Source organism: Hemiscyllium ocellatum, chromosome 2 (assembly GCF_020745735.1).
Source record: "Hemiscyllium ocellatum isolate sHemOce1 chromosome 2, sHemOce1.pat.X.cur, whole genome shotgun sequence".
Taxonomy (NCBI): Eukaryota; Metazoa; Chordata; class Chondrichthyes; order Orectolobiformes; family Hemiscylliidae; genus Hemiscyllium; species Hemiscyllium ocellatum.
The window spans coordinates 7813689-7828157 of NC_083402.1; the positions used below are offsets into that span (position 1 = coordinate 7813689).

The 14469-nt window shown below is 44.7% G+C and overlaps 1 protein-coding gene across 4 annotated transcripts in view; it reads right to left on the reverse strand.

Moving 5' to 3' along the window:
* LOC132826527 (sialic acid-binding Ig-like lectin 15) overlaps positions 1-14469 on the reverse strand; it is a 73063-nt gene that overhangs the window by 47938 nt on the left and 10656 nt on the right. The gene's annotated exons all lie outside the window — the stretch shown is intronic.

Consider the following 14469-nt stretch of genomic DNA (forward strand, 5'->3'; position numbering starts at 1 on the left):
AAGCACTAGCTTCCGGAGCGCTGCTCCTTCATCAGGTGATAGTGGAGTATAAGATTGTAAGTCACAGAATTTATAGCAAATGTTTATAGTGTGATGTCACTGAAATTATATGTTGAAAAAGACCAGGATAGTTTGTTAAGTCTCTCGTCCGTTGGAATGACCATGTTGGTTTCAGTTCTTTTATACGTAAATCATAATTTTCTTTTAAAAGTTACATCCTCAAGTGAACTTGAACAATTGGTGTCTGTCAGCCCAGATAATGTATTGAAGGTGTGAGCTCCCCTGGGTGATACTGTCTGTGCCACAATGTTTAGACTGATTCTCATCTAAAAAATGAATTTGTACAAACTTACATGGATTCATGCAGTTTTTTGAGCAAAGTATGACGAAACTCTGAAAGTACAAATTCACCCCACAAACTTATATGTGTATGTGTATGTGTTTATTGGGAGGTGGCTGTGAGTATCTGTGAAAGAGTGTGCACATGTGTGTGAGTGTGAGTATAAAGGGGTATAAGTCTGTAAAGAGGGTGCATGTGGGAGCGTCGGAGTGTATTTGTGAGAGTATGAGAGAGCATCTGCGCCTGTGTGTGTGTGTGTGTGTGTGTGTGTGTGTGTGTGTGTGTGTGTGTGTGTGTGTGTGTGTGTGTGCAGGACTGCTGAAGTGTTCTCTGACTTGGGGGGAGCACTCCTGACTGTTGATTGTTGTACGATGCCCATCCATCCATTGCCGTAGCCCCTGCTTGGTCTCACCAATGCAGCATGCCTCAGGGCATCCTTGCCTGCAGCGAATGGGATAGACAAAGTTGGCTGAGTTGCATGAGTACCTGCCACATACAGCAGTCTGGGACATTCAACCTTGGACTTTCAGGTGACCATCCTCCAAGGTGACCTTCGGGACAGGCAGCAACAAAGAGTGGTCAAGCAGAGGCTCTTGGCCAAGTTCGGTACCCATGGGGATGGCCTCAACCGGGATCTTGGGTTCATGTCACACTACAGGTGACTCCATCATGCTGTACACACACACACACACACACACACACACACACACACACACACACACACACACACACACACACACACATACACACACACACACTCTGATGCAGACCCTCTCTCATACGCTCACACATACACTGCCACACTCACATATGCACCTTCTCACAGACTTTATACTTACACTCACACACAGGCACACACTCCGCACAGACACTCACAACCACCCCCTCCCCCCTTCCCCAACCCCGCCCAACACACACACACACGCACATGCACACATGCACATATAAGTTTGTGGGGGTGAATTTGTACTTGCAGAGTTACATTTTACTTTGCTCAAAAATCCATGTAAGATTCTACAAATTCTTTTTTTTTGATTAGGATCAGTCTAAACATTGTGGCACAGACAGTATCACCCAGGGGAGCTCACACCTTCAATACATTATCTGGGCTGACAGACACCAATTGTTAAAGTTCACTTGAGAATGGAGCTTTGAAAAAAAAGTTTTTTTTTAAGCCTGTTGGACTATAACCTGGTATAGTGTGATTTTTAACTTTGTACGTCCCAGTCCAACACCAGCATCTCCAAACCTTGATTACAAGATACTTCCATGATGTGGGGGTGCCAGTGTTGCACTGAGGTGGACAAAGTCAGAAGTCACACTGCACCAGGACTTCACCTGATTCAGGAGCAGTGCTCTGAACCTTGTTATTTCAAATAAACCTGTTGGACTATAACCTGGTGCCGTGTGACCGCTGAAGGTACTTACAGATCGGATCCATTGAACCCTCCTGAATTCATTCATGCAGAACTCTCTACCTATTGTTCAAAGTTAATTTTCTTTAAACGAGGTCAAGGATTGTACAGCCTTCCCCCTCACTCTGTCCAGCAAACACATTCAAAGTATTGACCACACTCTGTGTGAAGGAGAGCCCCCTGGTGTCATTCCTAATGTAACCATTCCCCAGCTCCAACCTGTGACTTTTGAAATGAGCACAGGTTAATTTAAACTCAGAGTCCAGATTATACTTTTCTACATTAAGTAAGATATTTGGGTGCAGGAGGAGGGGGATAACCAGCCATGTGGCTCTTTGCTGCATGAACTTAAAAGAGGAGCTACGAGAGTAAATGTTTCCTCATCTCAATTTACATAGAAAATCCGTTATTTTGCAATTGTTCCCCTGTTTGACTTCTGTTCACAAGAACAAATATCCTCTCAGAATCTGTCTTGTCAAACTCCTCAGCATCTTGAGGAGGGGTCACTCTGCCTGAAATGTTAACTCTGGTTTCTCTCCACAAGTGCTGCCAGATATGCTGAGCTTTTCCAACAGTTTCCATTTTTGTTTCTGATTTGCAGCATCTGCAGCTTTGTTTTTGGTTTTTCCTCAGGATGTTCTTTGTTTCATTTATTCCTACTTTTGTTTTATTCCATCATGGGTGTCGCTGGCCCAGATTATGGGCATGTATTGTCCATCCTGCTTGCCCAGGTGAAGCTGCTGTTACGAGACGGCGGTGAAGCCTTCTGCTAATTAAACCAAACACCCAGAAAAGCTCACCTCGCATCGCCATCTGTTAAAGTATGAGGAACAGAGAACTCCCAAAATTCACTTTTATATAAAAAAATGTATTCTTTAACTCTCAAAGTGAACATTAAACAACAACTATTTCCAACTCTTAGCCTCCTTTCCCTAAACTGCTTGCTATCTATCTCCAACTCTATAACAATCTACTGTTCCAATAACCACCCGTATTAAAATTACATCAGCTTCATTACAAAACCACACAGTGGCTGTTATTATTGGTGTGTTTCTTCTTTCAGCTCAAGATCTCCCTGAGTTGTCTTCTGTCTTTCACTGCAAAGATGTTTCATATGAGAAAGGTCCCCTTGATAGAGAATGTTTTGAATGGCAATTTCTTTCTGTCTAACTTTCAAAATGTCTGCTTTTTTTATAGTCCAAACATCAGGTGATTTCATTTGAAAAGTAACCAACTGTCTATTCAATTCCATCATCATCTTCCTGTAGCAGTACAGCCTCAAGTCCAATGTCATGAGCAACGATTGCAACTTTGAGTGCAACATTTGGTGCAGCTAAAACTGGTGCCACGGTTAATACAACTCTTACATTGTCAAGTGCCTCCTGGCATCGTTCCATCCACCGAAATGTTGTGTTCTTCTTCAGGAAATCCGTGAGGGATGTCACTACCCTGCTGACATTTAGAACAAACTTCCAATAGAATCCACTTAGTCCCCAAAATCAAAGCACTTTGAGGTTGTTTGTGGAAATTCCTCGATGGTCTTTGTCTTTGCATTCCTGAGGGTCAACCTTTCATGACCAATGTTATCTCCCAATAATGTCTCCTCTGCCTTCGCAAATTGTGTTTTCTTTAATTTTATTCACAGTTTTGCTTCTCTTAATCGTTCAAAGAGCTGTACAACTGTACCATGTGATCTTTCCATGACTCACTAAAGATCACTGCATCATCCAGATATACTGCACAGTTTGTTAACACAGCCACACCTCTGTTCACGAGCTTTTTAAATGTGGCTGCGTGTGTTCTTCATTCAAAAGGGCAGCACTTTGAATTGACATAACCCATTTGGGGTGACAAACACAGAAATTTATTTCACTTTCTCTGATAAAGGGATGACAATGCCCAAACAGTAAGTCCAACTTTGTGATGTAAGGGGCTTGTTAAACATTCTCTATACAGTCCTCCAATTTTAGTATTGATCTGAGTCTGATTTTGTAATGGCCTTAACCTTCCAATGGTCCACGCAAAATTGTTGAATCCCATCAGATTTGGCAACTAATACAATCATTGAACTCCACTTGCTTTGACTCAGTTCGATGATAGCTTCATTGAGCATTGCATCCACTTCTTCTGGATCTGTGTGGCTTTGAAAGGATTAAGTCTATAGGTGTGTTGTTTTATTGGAACAGCATTCCCTATTTCTACCTCATGCACAATAGGATTAGACCTCTCCATCTTTTTCCTGCATATGTCCTTATACTGCTGCAACAATCCTTTCAACTGGTTCTTTGTTCCTGGGACAAATTGTTCACCAACCTATCCCACTCCTCAAGGACTTCTTCATTGTTTAATGTATTTTGAGGCAATCAAACTGCACAACATGAGATTTGATTCCTCACTCTGTGGGGCAGTAACTAACACCTGTTCCTCCAGTTCCCCCTCTCTATTATAATAATGTTTCAACATATTCACATGACATTCCCAATACAGTGTTTTTCCTGTCCAGCATCTTTACCAGATAGTTTACCTGACTCAACTTTTTTCTCAATTCGTCAGGGACCACTAAACCTGACTTTGAAAGGATATCCTGTCATTGGTAACAATACTAATACGTCATCCCCACGGGAAAATGTCTGAATTCCGGAGTTTTTATCTGCCACCTGCTTCAATCTACACTGCACCCTCTTTCAGTGCTGTTTAGCTAACTCACCTGCCTGATTTAATCTCTCTCTCTCACGTCTGATACATAATCCAACTGTGTGACCTCCAACTTCAGTCCTGTCAATTTCTCTTGAATTAATTTCAAAGTACCTCTCACTTCATGTCCGAATATTAACTCAAAGAGAGTGAACTGAGTAGCTTCATTTGAGCCATCTCTAATGGCAAACAATATGAATGGGATACCTTCATCCCAATCAATCAGGTAATCCTGACAGCACACTCTTAACATGGGCTTCAGGGTCTGATGCCACCTTTCCAAAGCTCCCTGAGTTTCAGGATGAGATGCACTTGGTTTAATGTGCTGTATGCCTAATCTATCCATGACTTCTTTAAACAGCTGAGCAATAAAATTAGACAATGGTCTGACTGAATCTCTCTGGGTAGTTCATACCAAGTGAAGAAAGCTACTAACTCCTCTACCACCCATTTTGTCTTAATGCTCTGTAATGGAATTGCATCCGGAAATCTGGGAGACACACCCATTATGGTTAGCAAGTACTGGTTCCCACTTATAGTTATAGGGAGGGAACCTACACAATCATCATAACCCACATGAAAGGTTCTTCAAATGTGGGAACTGGCAACAAAGGTGTTGGGTTTACTGCTTTGGCTCACCGACCACTTGGCCTGTATGACACATACGGCAAAAGTTAACAACATCTTTGTGTATCCCAGGCCAATATAACGGCTTTTGTACCTGAGTCTGAGTCTTCCTTACACTGAGGTGACCTCCTACTGGTCGTTCATGTGCTCCATGGAACATCTCCTGTCTGTGTGCTACCAGCAACACAATCTGGTGCAAGTTGAGTGATGTGAGTTTTTAAACTCGTCAGCAGAATAACCTCTCCTAGAGCCTCAAAGGTCTTATCTATCTTTAAAGCACGTACCCATCTGTCAAAGTGACTGATTAATTCTTTTAAACTCAATGTAAGTCTGACTTGGTTCCTTCTTTATATTTCTGAACCACTGTCTATACATTTCTGATACCAATTCATAAGCACTCAAAATAGCCTGTTTGACATCTTCATAATCTCTTGACCCCTCATCTGACAGCACTGCAAATACCTCACTAGCTCTGCCTACCAGCTTATTCTGAACTAGCATTACCCAGAGGGTCCCTGACCACTCCATATGCTGAGCCAAATTGTCAAATGAAATAAAAAAGGCTTCAACATCTTTCTCATCAAAATGTAGCAGAGCTTTGACATATTTGTATATATCACATCCTTCACTCTTCATCTCCATCCTGTTAACTTGGCTTTCCTGACTCATTCACAACTTCTGAAGTTCAAATTCTCTCTCCCTTTCTCTTTCTCTTTCTTCGCTCTCTCTTTGCTCTGCTAACAACATTCTCTCTCTTTCTTTTTCGCTCTCTCTCTTTCTTTTTCCTTTCTCTTTCATCTCTTTCTCTGTCCCTTTCTTCTCTTTTTCTCTCTCTGTCTCTTTCCTTCCATTTATTCTATCTCTCTTTGTCTCTCTCTCTCTCTCTCTCTCTCTTCTTTTCTTCTTTCATGGCTCTTCTTTCCTTTTCTTTACCTTGTAACTCCATTTTCCTCAATTGTAAACTAAATGTTTCTAACTCTCCTGCACTTCTCTGTTTCTCTGACAGACCAAAGTGCTTGACTAACTCCCTTACAATTTCAGCTTCCCCATGTCCCTGGTTAGATCCAATTCTAAAGGAGATTTAAACAATCCTTTGATAAGCACATGGACGATGATGGGATAGTGTAGGGGGATGAACTGAGAATAGTTCACAGTTCGGCACAATATCAAGGGCCGAAGGGCCTGTTCTGTGTTGTATTGTTCTATGTTTTATGTTCTAACCTCAATGCTAATTCTAAACGTATGGTCTTCTGCTGTCTTTCTAATCTTTCTTGGAAAATTTGGAATCATTTTCAAACCGCAGAATGTCTTCAGCAATTTTAAGAGCCATTTCTCTCACTTTTAATTTAACCAACCACAAATAACTGAAATTAAACCAATTCTCTCACCTACATTTTCTTTAAAGATCTCGGACACTAATCGGCAAGTGTTTAAATCTGCTGGGATTTTTTGTACCCAAATCTTTCCAAATCTCAGACTGGATCTGTCTAAACCCATCCAAATCACAGATGAGCCCCCAAACTGTAACGACATGGTGGTGAACCCCTCTGCTAATTAAACCAAACACACAGAAAAGCTCACCTCACATCGTAATCTGTTAAAGTCTAAGTGATAGAGAACTCCCAAATTCCACTACTTAAACAAAAAAAATCAATTTATTCTTTAACTCTCAAAGTGAACATTAAACAACTATTGCAAATGTGTTGCTGGTCAAAGCACAGCAGGCCAGGCAGCATCTCAGGAATAGAGAATGCTGTGCTTTGACCAGCAACACATTTGCAGCTGTGATCTCCAGCATCTGCAGACCTCATTTTTTACATTAAACAACTATTCCCAACTCTAAGCCTCCTTTCCCTTAACTGCTTGCTATCTGCCTCCAACTCTATAACAATGTACTGTTCCAATAACCACCTGTATTAAAATTACATCAGCTTCATTACAAAACCACACAATAGCTGTCATTGTCAGTGTGTTTCTTCTTTTGGCTAAAGATCTCCTTGGGTCGACTTCTGTCTTTCACTGCAAAGATGTTTCATATGAAGAAGGTCCCTTTGATTGAGAGTGTTTTGTACAGCAGTCTCTCAATGGCAGTTACTCTCTGTCTAACTTGCAAAATATCTGATTTTTATTTTATACCCCAAACATCAGATTGTCTCATTTGTTTGAGGTTGGCAAAAACAATAAATTCAAACTCGATTGGGTTTTAGTATTCTGGGGGATAATTTAATCTGATTGTTTAGATTCAAATCATGCTCAAAACCACTGAGGTATCTCATTTGCAGTGAAATGTTACATATTTTCAATTTGGCCAATTAAACTGCTGGAAGCTGTCAGTGACTGAATTGAATTGAATTTATTGTCACATGTACCGAGGCACGGCGAAAAGCTTTGTCTTGTGAGCAGTACAGGCAGATCACAGAGTTAAGTTGCAGAGATAGTAAATAATAGATAAACAACAGAAAAAACAAAAAGACAGGTGCAGGCGAATGTGCCTGTTGTTAACATCAAGGCTGTCTTTGAGCGAGTGTAGCATCAAGGAACCTGAGCAAAACTGAATCCAGTGGGAGGCCGAGGGGGGAAACCTCCATGGGTTTAAGTGAGACCTGGCACAGAGGAAGCTGGTTGTTGTTCTTAGAGATCAGTCATCTCAGCTCCAGAACATCTCTGCAGGAGTTCCTCAGGTTAGTGTGTCCTTGGTCTAACCATCTTTAGCTGCATCATCAATGCCCCTCCCTCCACCATAAGGTCAGCAGTGGGGATGGTTGTTCACTGATGAACATGGGATACAGGAGAACATCTCCACCTATAAGCTTCCCTCCAAGACACTCACCATCCTGATTTGGGAATATTTCATCATTCCTTCAGTGTCACTGGGACAAAGCCTTGGAAATCCTTTACCAACCGTATCGTGAATGTCTCTGCAGCTGAGGGAATACAGCAGTTCAAGAAGGCAGCTCATCATTCCCTTCTCCAGGGCTGGCCAATAAAGGCTGACTGTGCATGGAACACCCACATCCTCTTGGACAATGAAAAGATAGTTCCAAGTCAGGATGGCCTGTATCTGATGTCATTTTTCACTGAGGTCTTTAAGGTCCTACTTTGGAAGGTGCTGGTGGAGGAAATGTTGCTGTCTTGCTGCAGTGCATTTTATAGTTATTTTTATTCCCACAATGATGTTAGGGTGGGATTTTCAGGAATTTGACCCAGTAATAATGACAAAGCAGTGATATATTTTCCTGCACTGTTCCAGGCAAGTGGGAAGTATTTCACCACAGTCCCGACTGGCCAATAGGCTTTGGAGTCAGGAGGTGTGTTAATTCATAGGATTGTTAGCCTGTGACCTGCTCTTGCAGCCACAGTTTCATTTGCACTCCTGGGTTCACTCCTTATCCACAACCGAGGGGCAGTTAAGAGTCAAATACATAACTGTGGGTATGGAGTCACATGTAGGTCAGATCGGGTAAGGATAGCAGATTTCCCTCCCAAAAGGACACGATTAACCCAGATTCTTTTTTAATGGTGATGGTTACACAGACATTATTAGACTAGTTTTCAGCTCTAGATATTTTCAAATTCAAATTTCACAATCTGCCACAATTCCCAGGACATTAGCCTCTGGCGTGGACAGCTCCCCCCATTTTCTCCTCAGCCAATAGAGGTGGAGGATAGCAACAGTGAGGTTCTTGGCCAATGTGAGCTGAGGGTTCCTTCACCCTGAGATGAGCTCATCCAATGAGGGTTCAGGAGATGCAAGGTCTCTCTTGTTTTCACCCAATGCTGATAAAGCTGGACCCTCATTGATGGGGATCTTGGAGCTTGGATTGTCGGTGATGTTTCTCTGTTCCCCATCCCAGAGCAATGAAGCCAGTTTGAACGTGATAATGAATGAGTGTGACTGTGGGAGGTTTCAAAGATAGTGGTGGAATAGTCTCTAAATCCCAGTCATGTCTCTCTCTCTCTCTGTCTCTCTGTCTCTCTCTCTCTCACTCTCTTTCTCTCCCTCTACCTCTTTCTCCCTCTCTCTCTCTCTCTCTTTTTGTGCCTCTCTGTCTTCTCACTGCCTCCTGCCTGAGACCAACTGGAAGCGCCCAGGAGAAGGAGCCAACCTGAGAGCTCCCGGACCTGGTGGAGCCTGTCCCCAATGAGCTGTCAGGGCAGTGACACATCAAAACATTGTTCTTCACCTTTCACTTTCAGGCGTGTTCCTTTTCCAGATCCAAAATTGTTAATATTGAGTTCCACACGACACCAATAGGAACCAGCATCCTCCTGGCTCAGTCCCTCCATCATTATTGAGGCATCTTTGTTGCTGAGGTTCCCCACGAATCTGAATCGATTCCCACCGTCCCGCTGTATCACATTCTCACACAGCTCACCCTGGGAATGGTCTGGACCAGGATATGTACACTTAAAGATTAAAGCCCATGATTCCTCCTTGTACCATAAGATGGAGCCGGTGAGTGTGAGGTGAGTGTCAGGGTGGGTGAAGCTGCAGGGTAAGACAGCGGAGCCTCCTTCCTCAGCCCTCACTCCATCCGCGATTGTCATTGACCAAGCATTAACAGAATCCGCTGTGAGGGGAGAGAGAGAGAGAGAGAGGATTTGAACACAGCACAGACACTAAACAGTGAGGTAAAACACTGAATCTGTTATTTAGTGAGAAAAGATATAATATGATACAATTGTGATTTCTGAACAGACCAGTGACAGTGTGGAATGAGCTCCGGGCTGGATACAACACAGGCCTTCAGGTGGTTTGTAAACATCCTGAGGTGAGACTGTGGGTGTTTGTTGCTGTTGGTTGATGAGAGTTTTTGGTGCCTGAGAGTTTCCAGGAGACCCAGAGTGATCTGAAGAGCAGGACTCAGGGCCCTCCCTGCAGAACCTTTTCTATTTCCCATCACCTTCTACTCTATTACCGAGCCAGCCTTCAGCAACCTGGCTCATTCATCAGGCGTAGCAGAGGGATGGGGGATGCAGTGGAAGCATTGTGTGGGGGGCAGGGGTGGATACAGAGAGACATGAAGATGGAAAAAAGTAAACTGAAGTCAGAAAGTAAACTCATCATTGTGCGAGAGAACTCCCATCTCATTAAAGGAAGTTATGACTGGTAATGATTTAACCTGAGGGTCACTCTGCCTCAGACAAGGGGCAAGGTTGAGAAGATTGGAACTTCATGGTCACCTCAGACAATATGGGAATTAAACATCCCTTGTTGGCATCACTCCACATCACAGACCAACTGTCCAGCCAACTGAACTAACTGACGGTGAGAAGGCAATCCAAGTCAATCCAGAAGGCAGTGTGAATATCTTCGAGTAAAAAATGAGGTCTGCAGATGCTGGAGATCACAGCTGCAAATGTGTTGCTGGTCAAAGCACAGCAGGTTAGGCAGCATCTCAGGAATAGAGAATTCGACGTTTCGAGCATAAGCCCTTCATCAGGAATAAGAGAGAGAGAGCCAAGCCGGCTGAGATAAAAGGTAGGGAGGAGGGACTAGGGGGAGGGGCGATGGAGGTGGGATAGGTGGAAGGAGGTCAAGGTGAGGGTGATAGGCCGGAGTGGGGTGGGGGCGGAGAGGTCAGGAAGAGGATTGCAGGTTAGGAGGGCGGTGCTGAGTTGAGGGAACCGACTGAGACAAGGTGGGGGGAGGGGAAATGAGGAAGCTGGAGAAATCTGAATTCATACCTTGTGGTTGGAGGGTTCCCAGGCGGAAGATGAGGCGCTCCTCCTCCAGCCGTCGTGTAGTTGTGTTCTGCCGGTGGAGGAGTCCAAGGACCTGCATGTCCTCGGTGGAGTGGGAGGGGGAGTTAAAGTGTTGAGCCACGGGGTGATTGGGTTGGTTGGTTCGGGCGGCCCAGAGGTGTTCTCTGAAGCGTTCCGCAAGTAAGCGGCCTGTCTCACCAATATAGAGGAGGCCACATCGGGTGCAGCGGATGCAATAGATGATGTGTGTGGAGGTACAGGTGAACTTGTGGCGGATATGGAAGGATCCCTTGGGGCCTTGGAGGGAAGTGAGTGTGGAGGTGTGGGCGCAAGTTTTACATTTCCTGCGGTTGCAGGGGAAGGTGCCGGGGGTGGAGGTTGGGTTGGTGGGGGGTGTGGATCTGACAAGGGAGTCACGAAGGGAGTGGTCCTTGCGGAACGCTGATAGGGGAGGGGAGGGAAATATATCCTTGGTGGTGGGGTCCGTTTGGAGGTGGCGGAAATGGCGGCGGATAATACGTTGTATGCGCAGGTTGGTGGGGTGGTAGGTGAGAACCAGTGGGGTTCTGTCTTGGTGGCGGTTGGAGGAGCGGGGCTCAAGGGCGGAGGAGCGGGAAGTGGAGGAGATGCGGTGGAGGGCATCGTCGATCACGTCTGGGGGGAATCTGCGGTCCTTGAAGAAGGAGGCCATCTGGGTTGTGCGGTGTTGGAATTGGTCCTCCTGGGAGCAGATGCGGCGGAGACGAAGGAATTGGGAATATGGGATGGCGTTTTTACAGGGGGCAGGGTGGGAGGAGGTGTAGTCCAGGTAGCTGTGGGAGTCAGTCGGTTTATAATAGATGTCTGTGTTGAGTCGGTCGCCCGAGATAGAAATGGAAAGGTCTAGGAAGGGGAGGGAGGAGTCTGAGACAGTCCAGGTGAATTTCAGGTCGGGATGGAAGGTGTTAGTAAAGTTGATGAACTGTTCAACCTCCTCGTGGGAGCACGAGGCAGCGCCGATACAGTCATCGATGTAGCGGAGGAAAAGGTGGGGGGTGGTGCCAGTGTAGTTGCGGAAGATGGACTGTTCCACATATCCTACGAAGAGGCAGGCATAGCTGGGGCCCATGCGGGTGCCCATGGCAACTCCTTTAGTTTGGAGGAAGTGGGAGGATTGAAAAGAGAAGTTATTCAGGGTGAGGACCAGTTCAGTCAGTCGAAGGAGGGTGTCAGTGGAAGGGTACTGGTTAGTGCGGCGGGAAAGGAAGAAGCGGAGGGCTTTGAGTCCTTCGTGATGGGGGATGGAGGTGTACAGGGACTGGATGTCCATAGTGAAAATAAGGCGTTGGGGACCGGGGAAGCGAAAATCCTGGAGGAGGTGGAGGGCGTGGGTGGTGTCCCGAACGTAGGTGGGGAGTTCTTGGACTAAAGGGGACAGGACCGTGTCGAGGTATTGGGAGATGAGTTCGGTGGGGCAGGAGCAGGCTGAGACAATGGGTCGGCCGGGGCAGGCAGGTTTGTGGATTTTGGGCAGGAGGTAGAAACGGGCGGTGCGGGGTTGTGGGACTATGAGGTTGGAGGCGGTGGATGGGAGATCCCCTGAGGTGATGAGGTCCTGGATGGTCTGGGAGATGATGGTTTGGTGGTGGGAGGTGGGGTCGTGGTCAAGGGGGCGATAAGAGGAGGCGTCCGCGAGCAGTGTGAATATCGTCAAGTGAGGGCATAAGGGAGTGAGGCATGGCTGGGTGGCATTTACTTGTGAGTAAGGCAGATGAGCTGAGGGTGTAGATTAATGAGTGGGGATGAGATATTGTTGTTATCACAGAGACATGGTTGAGGGTGTGACAGGATTGACAGCACAATGTTCTGGGCTATCGAACTGTGAGATGAGGCATGTAGGGGTAGGGAGAATGTCAAAGAGGAGGGGGTGTTGCAACATTGATGAAGGAGTTAATCACTGACATAAGATGGATGATATCTTAGAATGTTCCTCAAATGAGGTCACATGGTCCAATGTAAAAACAAACCCCCATCACAACACTCTGTCTCTTACCATCAAGCAAACTTTGTATCCAACTGGTATTCTCTCCCTGAATCCCATGCCACCTAACTTCACTAATTAGTCCACCATGTGGAACTTTGACAACAGCTTTACACAAGTTCATGTAAACAATATCTCCCCCTCTGCCCTCACTGGTTTTTTGGTTACATTTTCAAAAATCTCAGTCAAGTTTGCGACACATGATTTCCCCTGCACAAAGCCACTTTCATGTTTTTCAAGACCTCCAACACTTCCTCTTCAGTAAAGTGAATTGCTTTCAAGACATCAATATTTATTTGCCCGAGTTAAGACCATAAGACCATAAGACATAGGAGTGGAAGTAAGGCCATTCGGCCCATCGAGTCCACTCCGCCATTCAATCATGGCTGAAGGGCATTTCAACTCCACTTACCAGCGTTCTCCCCGTAGCCCTTAATCTCCCCTTGCATCAATTTCTTTCTCCACAGTCAAAACTGATGCAAAATATTTGTTTAGGATATCTCCCCCCTCTCCTCTGGTTCTACATATAGATGACCTCATTGATCTTGAAGAGGCCCTATCCCCTCCCTGGATGCTCTCTGGCTTCTAATGACTTTGTAGAATATCTTTGGCTTATCCTCAGCCTTATCTGCTGAGGTTATCTGATGTCCACTTTTTGCCCTCCTGATATCCCTCATAAGAATGGCCCTACAGCCCTTATACTCTTCAAGAGATTCACTTGATCCCAGTTGTCTACACCTAATACATGACTCTTTCATATTCTTAACCAGAGCTTCAATATATTTATTCATCCATTGTTCCCTCATCTTACTGGCCTTACCCTTCACTCTAACAGGAGCACAGTGTCTCTGAACCCTTGTTATTTCACTTGCCAATCATCCCTTTACCTGTTACCCTATTGTTCAAGGGTGGTAGTGATAAACCAGGAGAGTACAAGCCAGTGAGGCCAACGTCAATGGTGGGGAAAATATTGGAAACAATCCTGAGGGACAGAATAAATCATTACTTGGAGAGACAAAGGTTAATCCAGGATATTTAGCATGAATTTGTAAAGGAATTTGATTGAATTGGATTTGATGGAATTTTAGAGGAGCTGACGAGGTATGAAGATGAGAATAATACAGTTGATGTCGTCTCCATTGACTTCAGTAAGCTTCACTTAAGGATGTCTCACTCAACTGAATCTCAGCATTTTCACCAGATAGGATTCTCTCTGTCTCTCTATGAAATGCATGAACATAAAGTAACTCATTGACTCTTTCTCTCCCTCCTCCCTTGAGAACTGAAACAGCTTCAGACTTATTTTCAACGCTGATGATCTGGAGATTTGATTACAACTCTCAACGTGGAGACTTTCTGAATTTTTTTAAAACAACTATTCTTCCGACTTCTGTTCTTCTGAACTCAGCTGACTGGTGGTACTCAAAAATCTGTTTGTATCGACTGTAAACCTCACCTTGGTAAATATTCAGCAATGAACTCTCCAGGTCACTTATCTCCAGGACACTTTCTCAGTGTCTTTACTTCACTGTTCCAGATCACATTCTGACCCTTTGTTTCAAATGAACAAGTCACTTTCACAGAACTGAAACCTAAAATCTCTTTTCACTCCACTTTTCAATCCACATTCTGAATGAACAATAATATTTTATAAACTGCCATCCCAC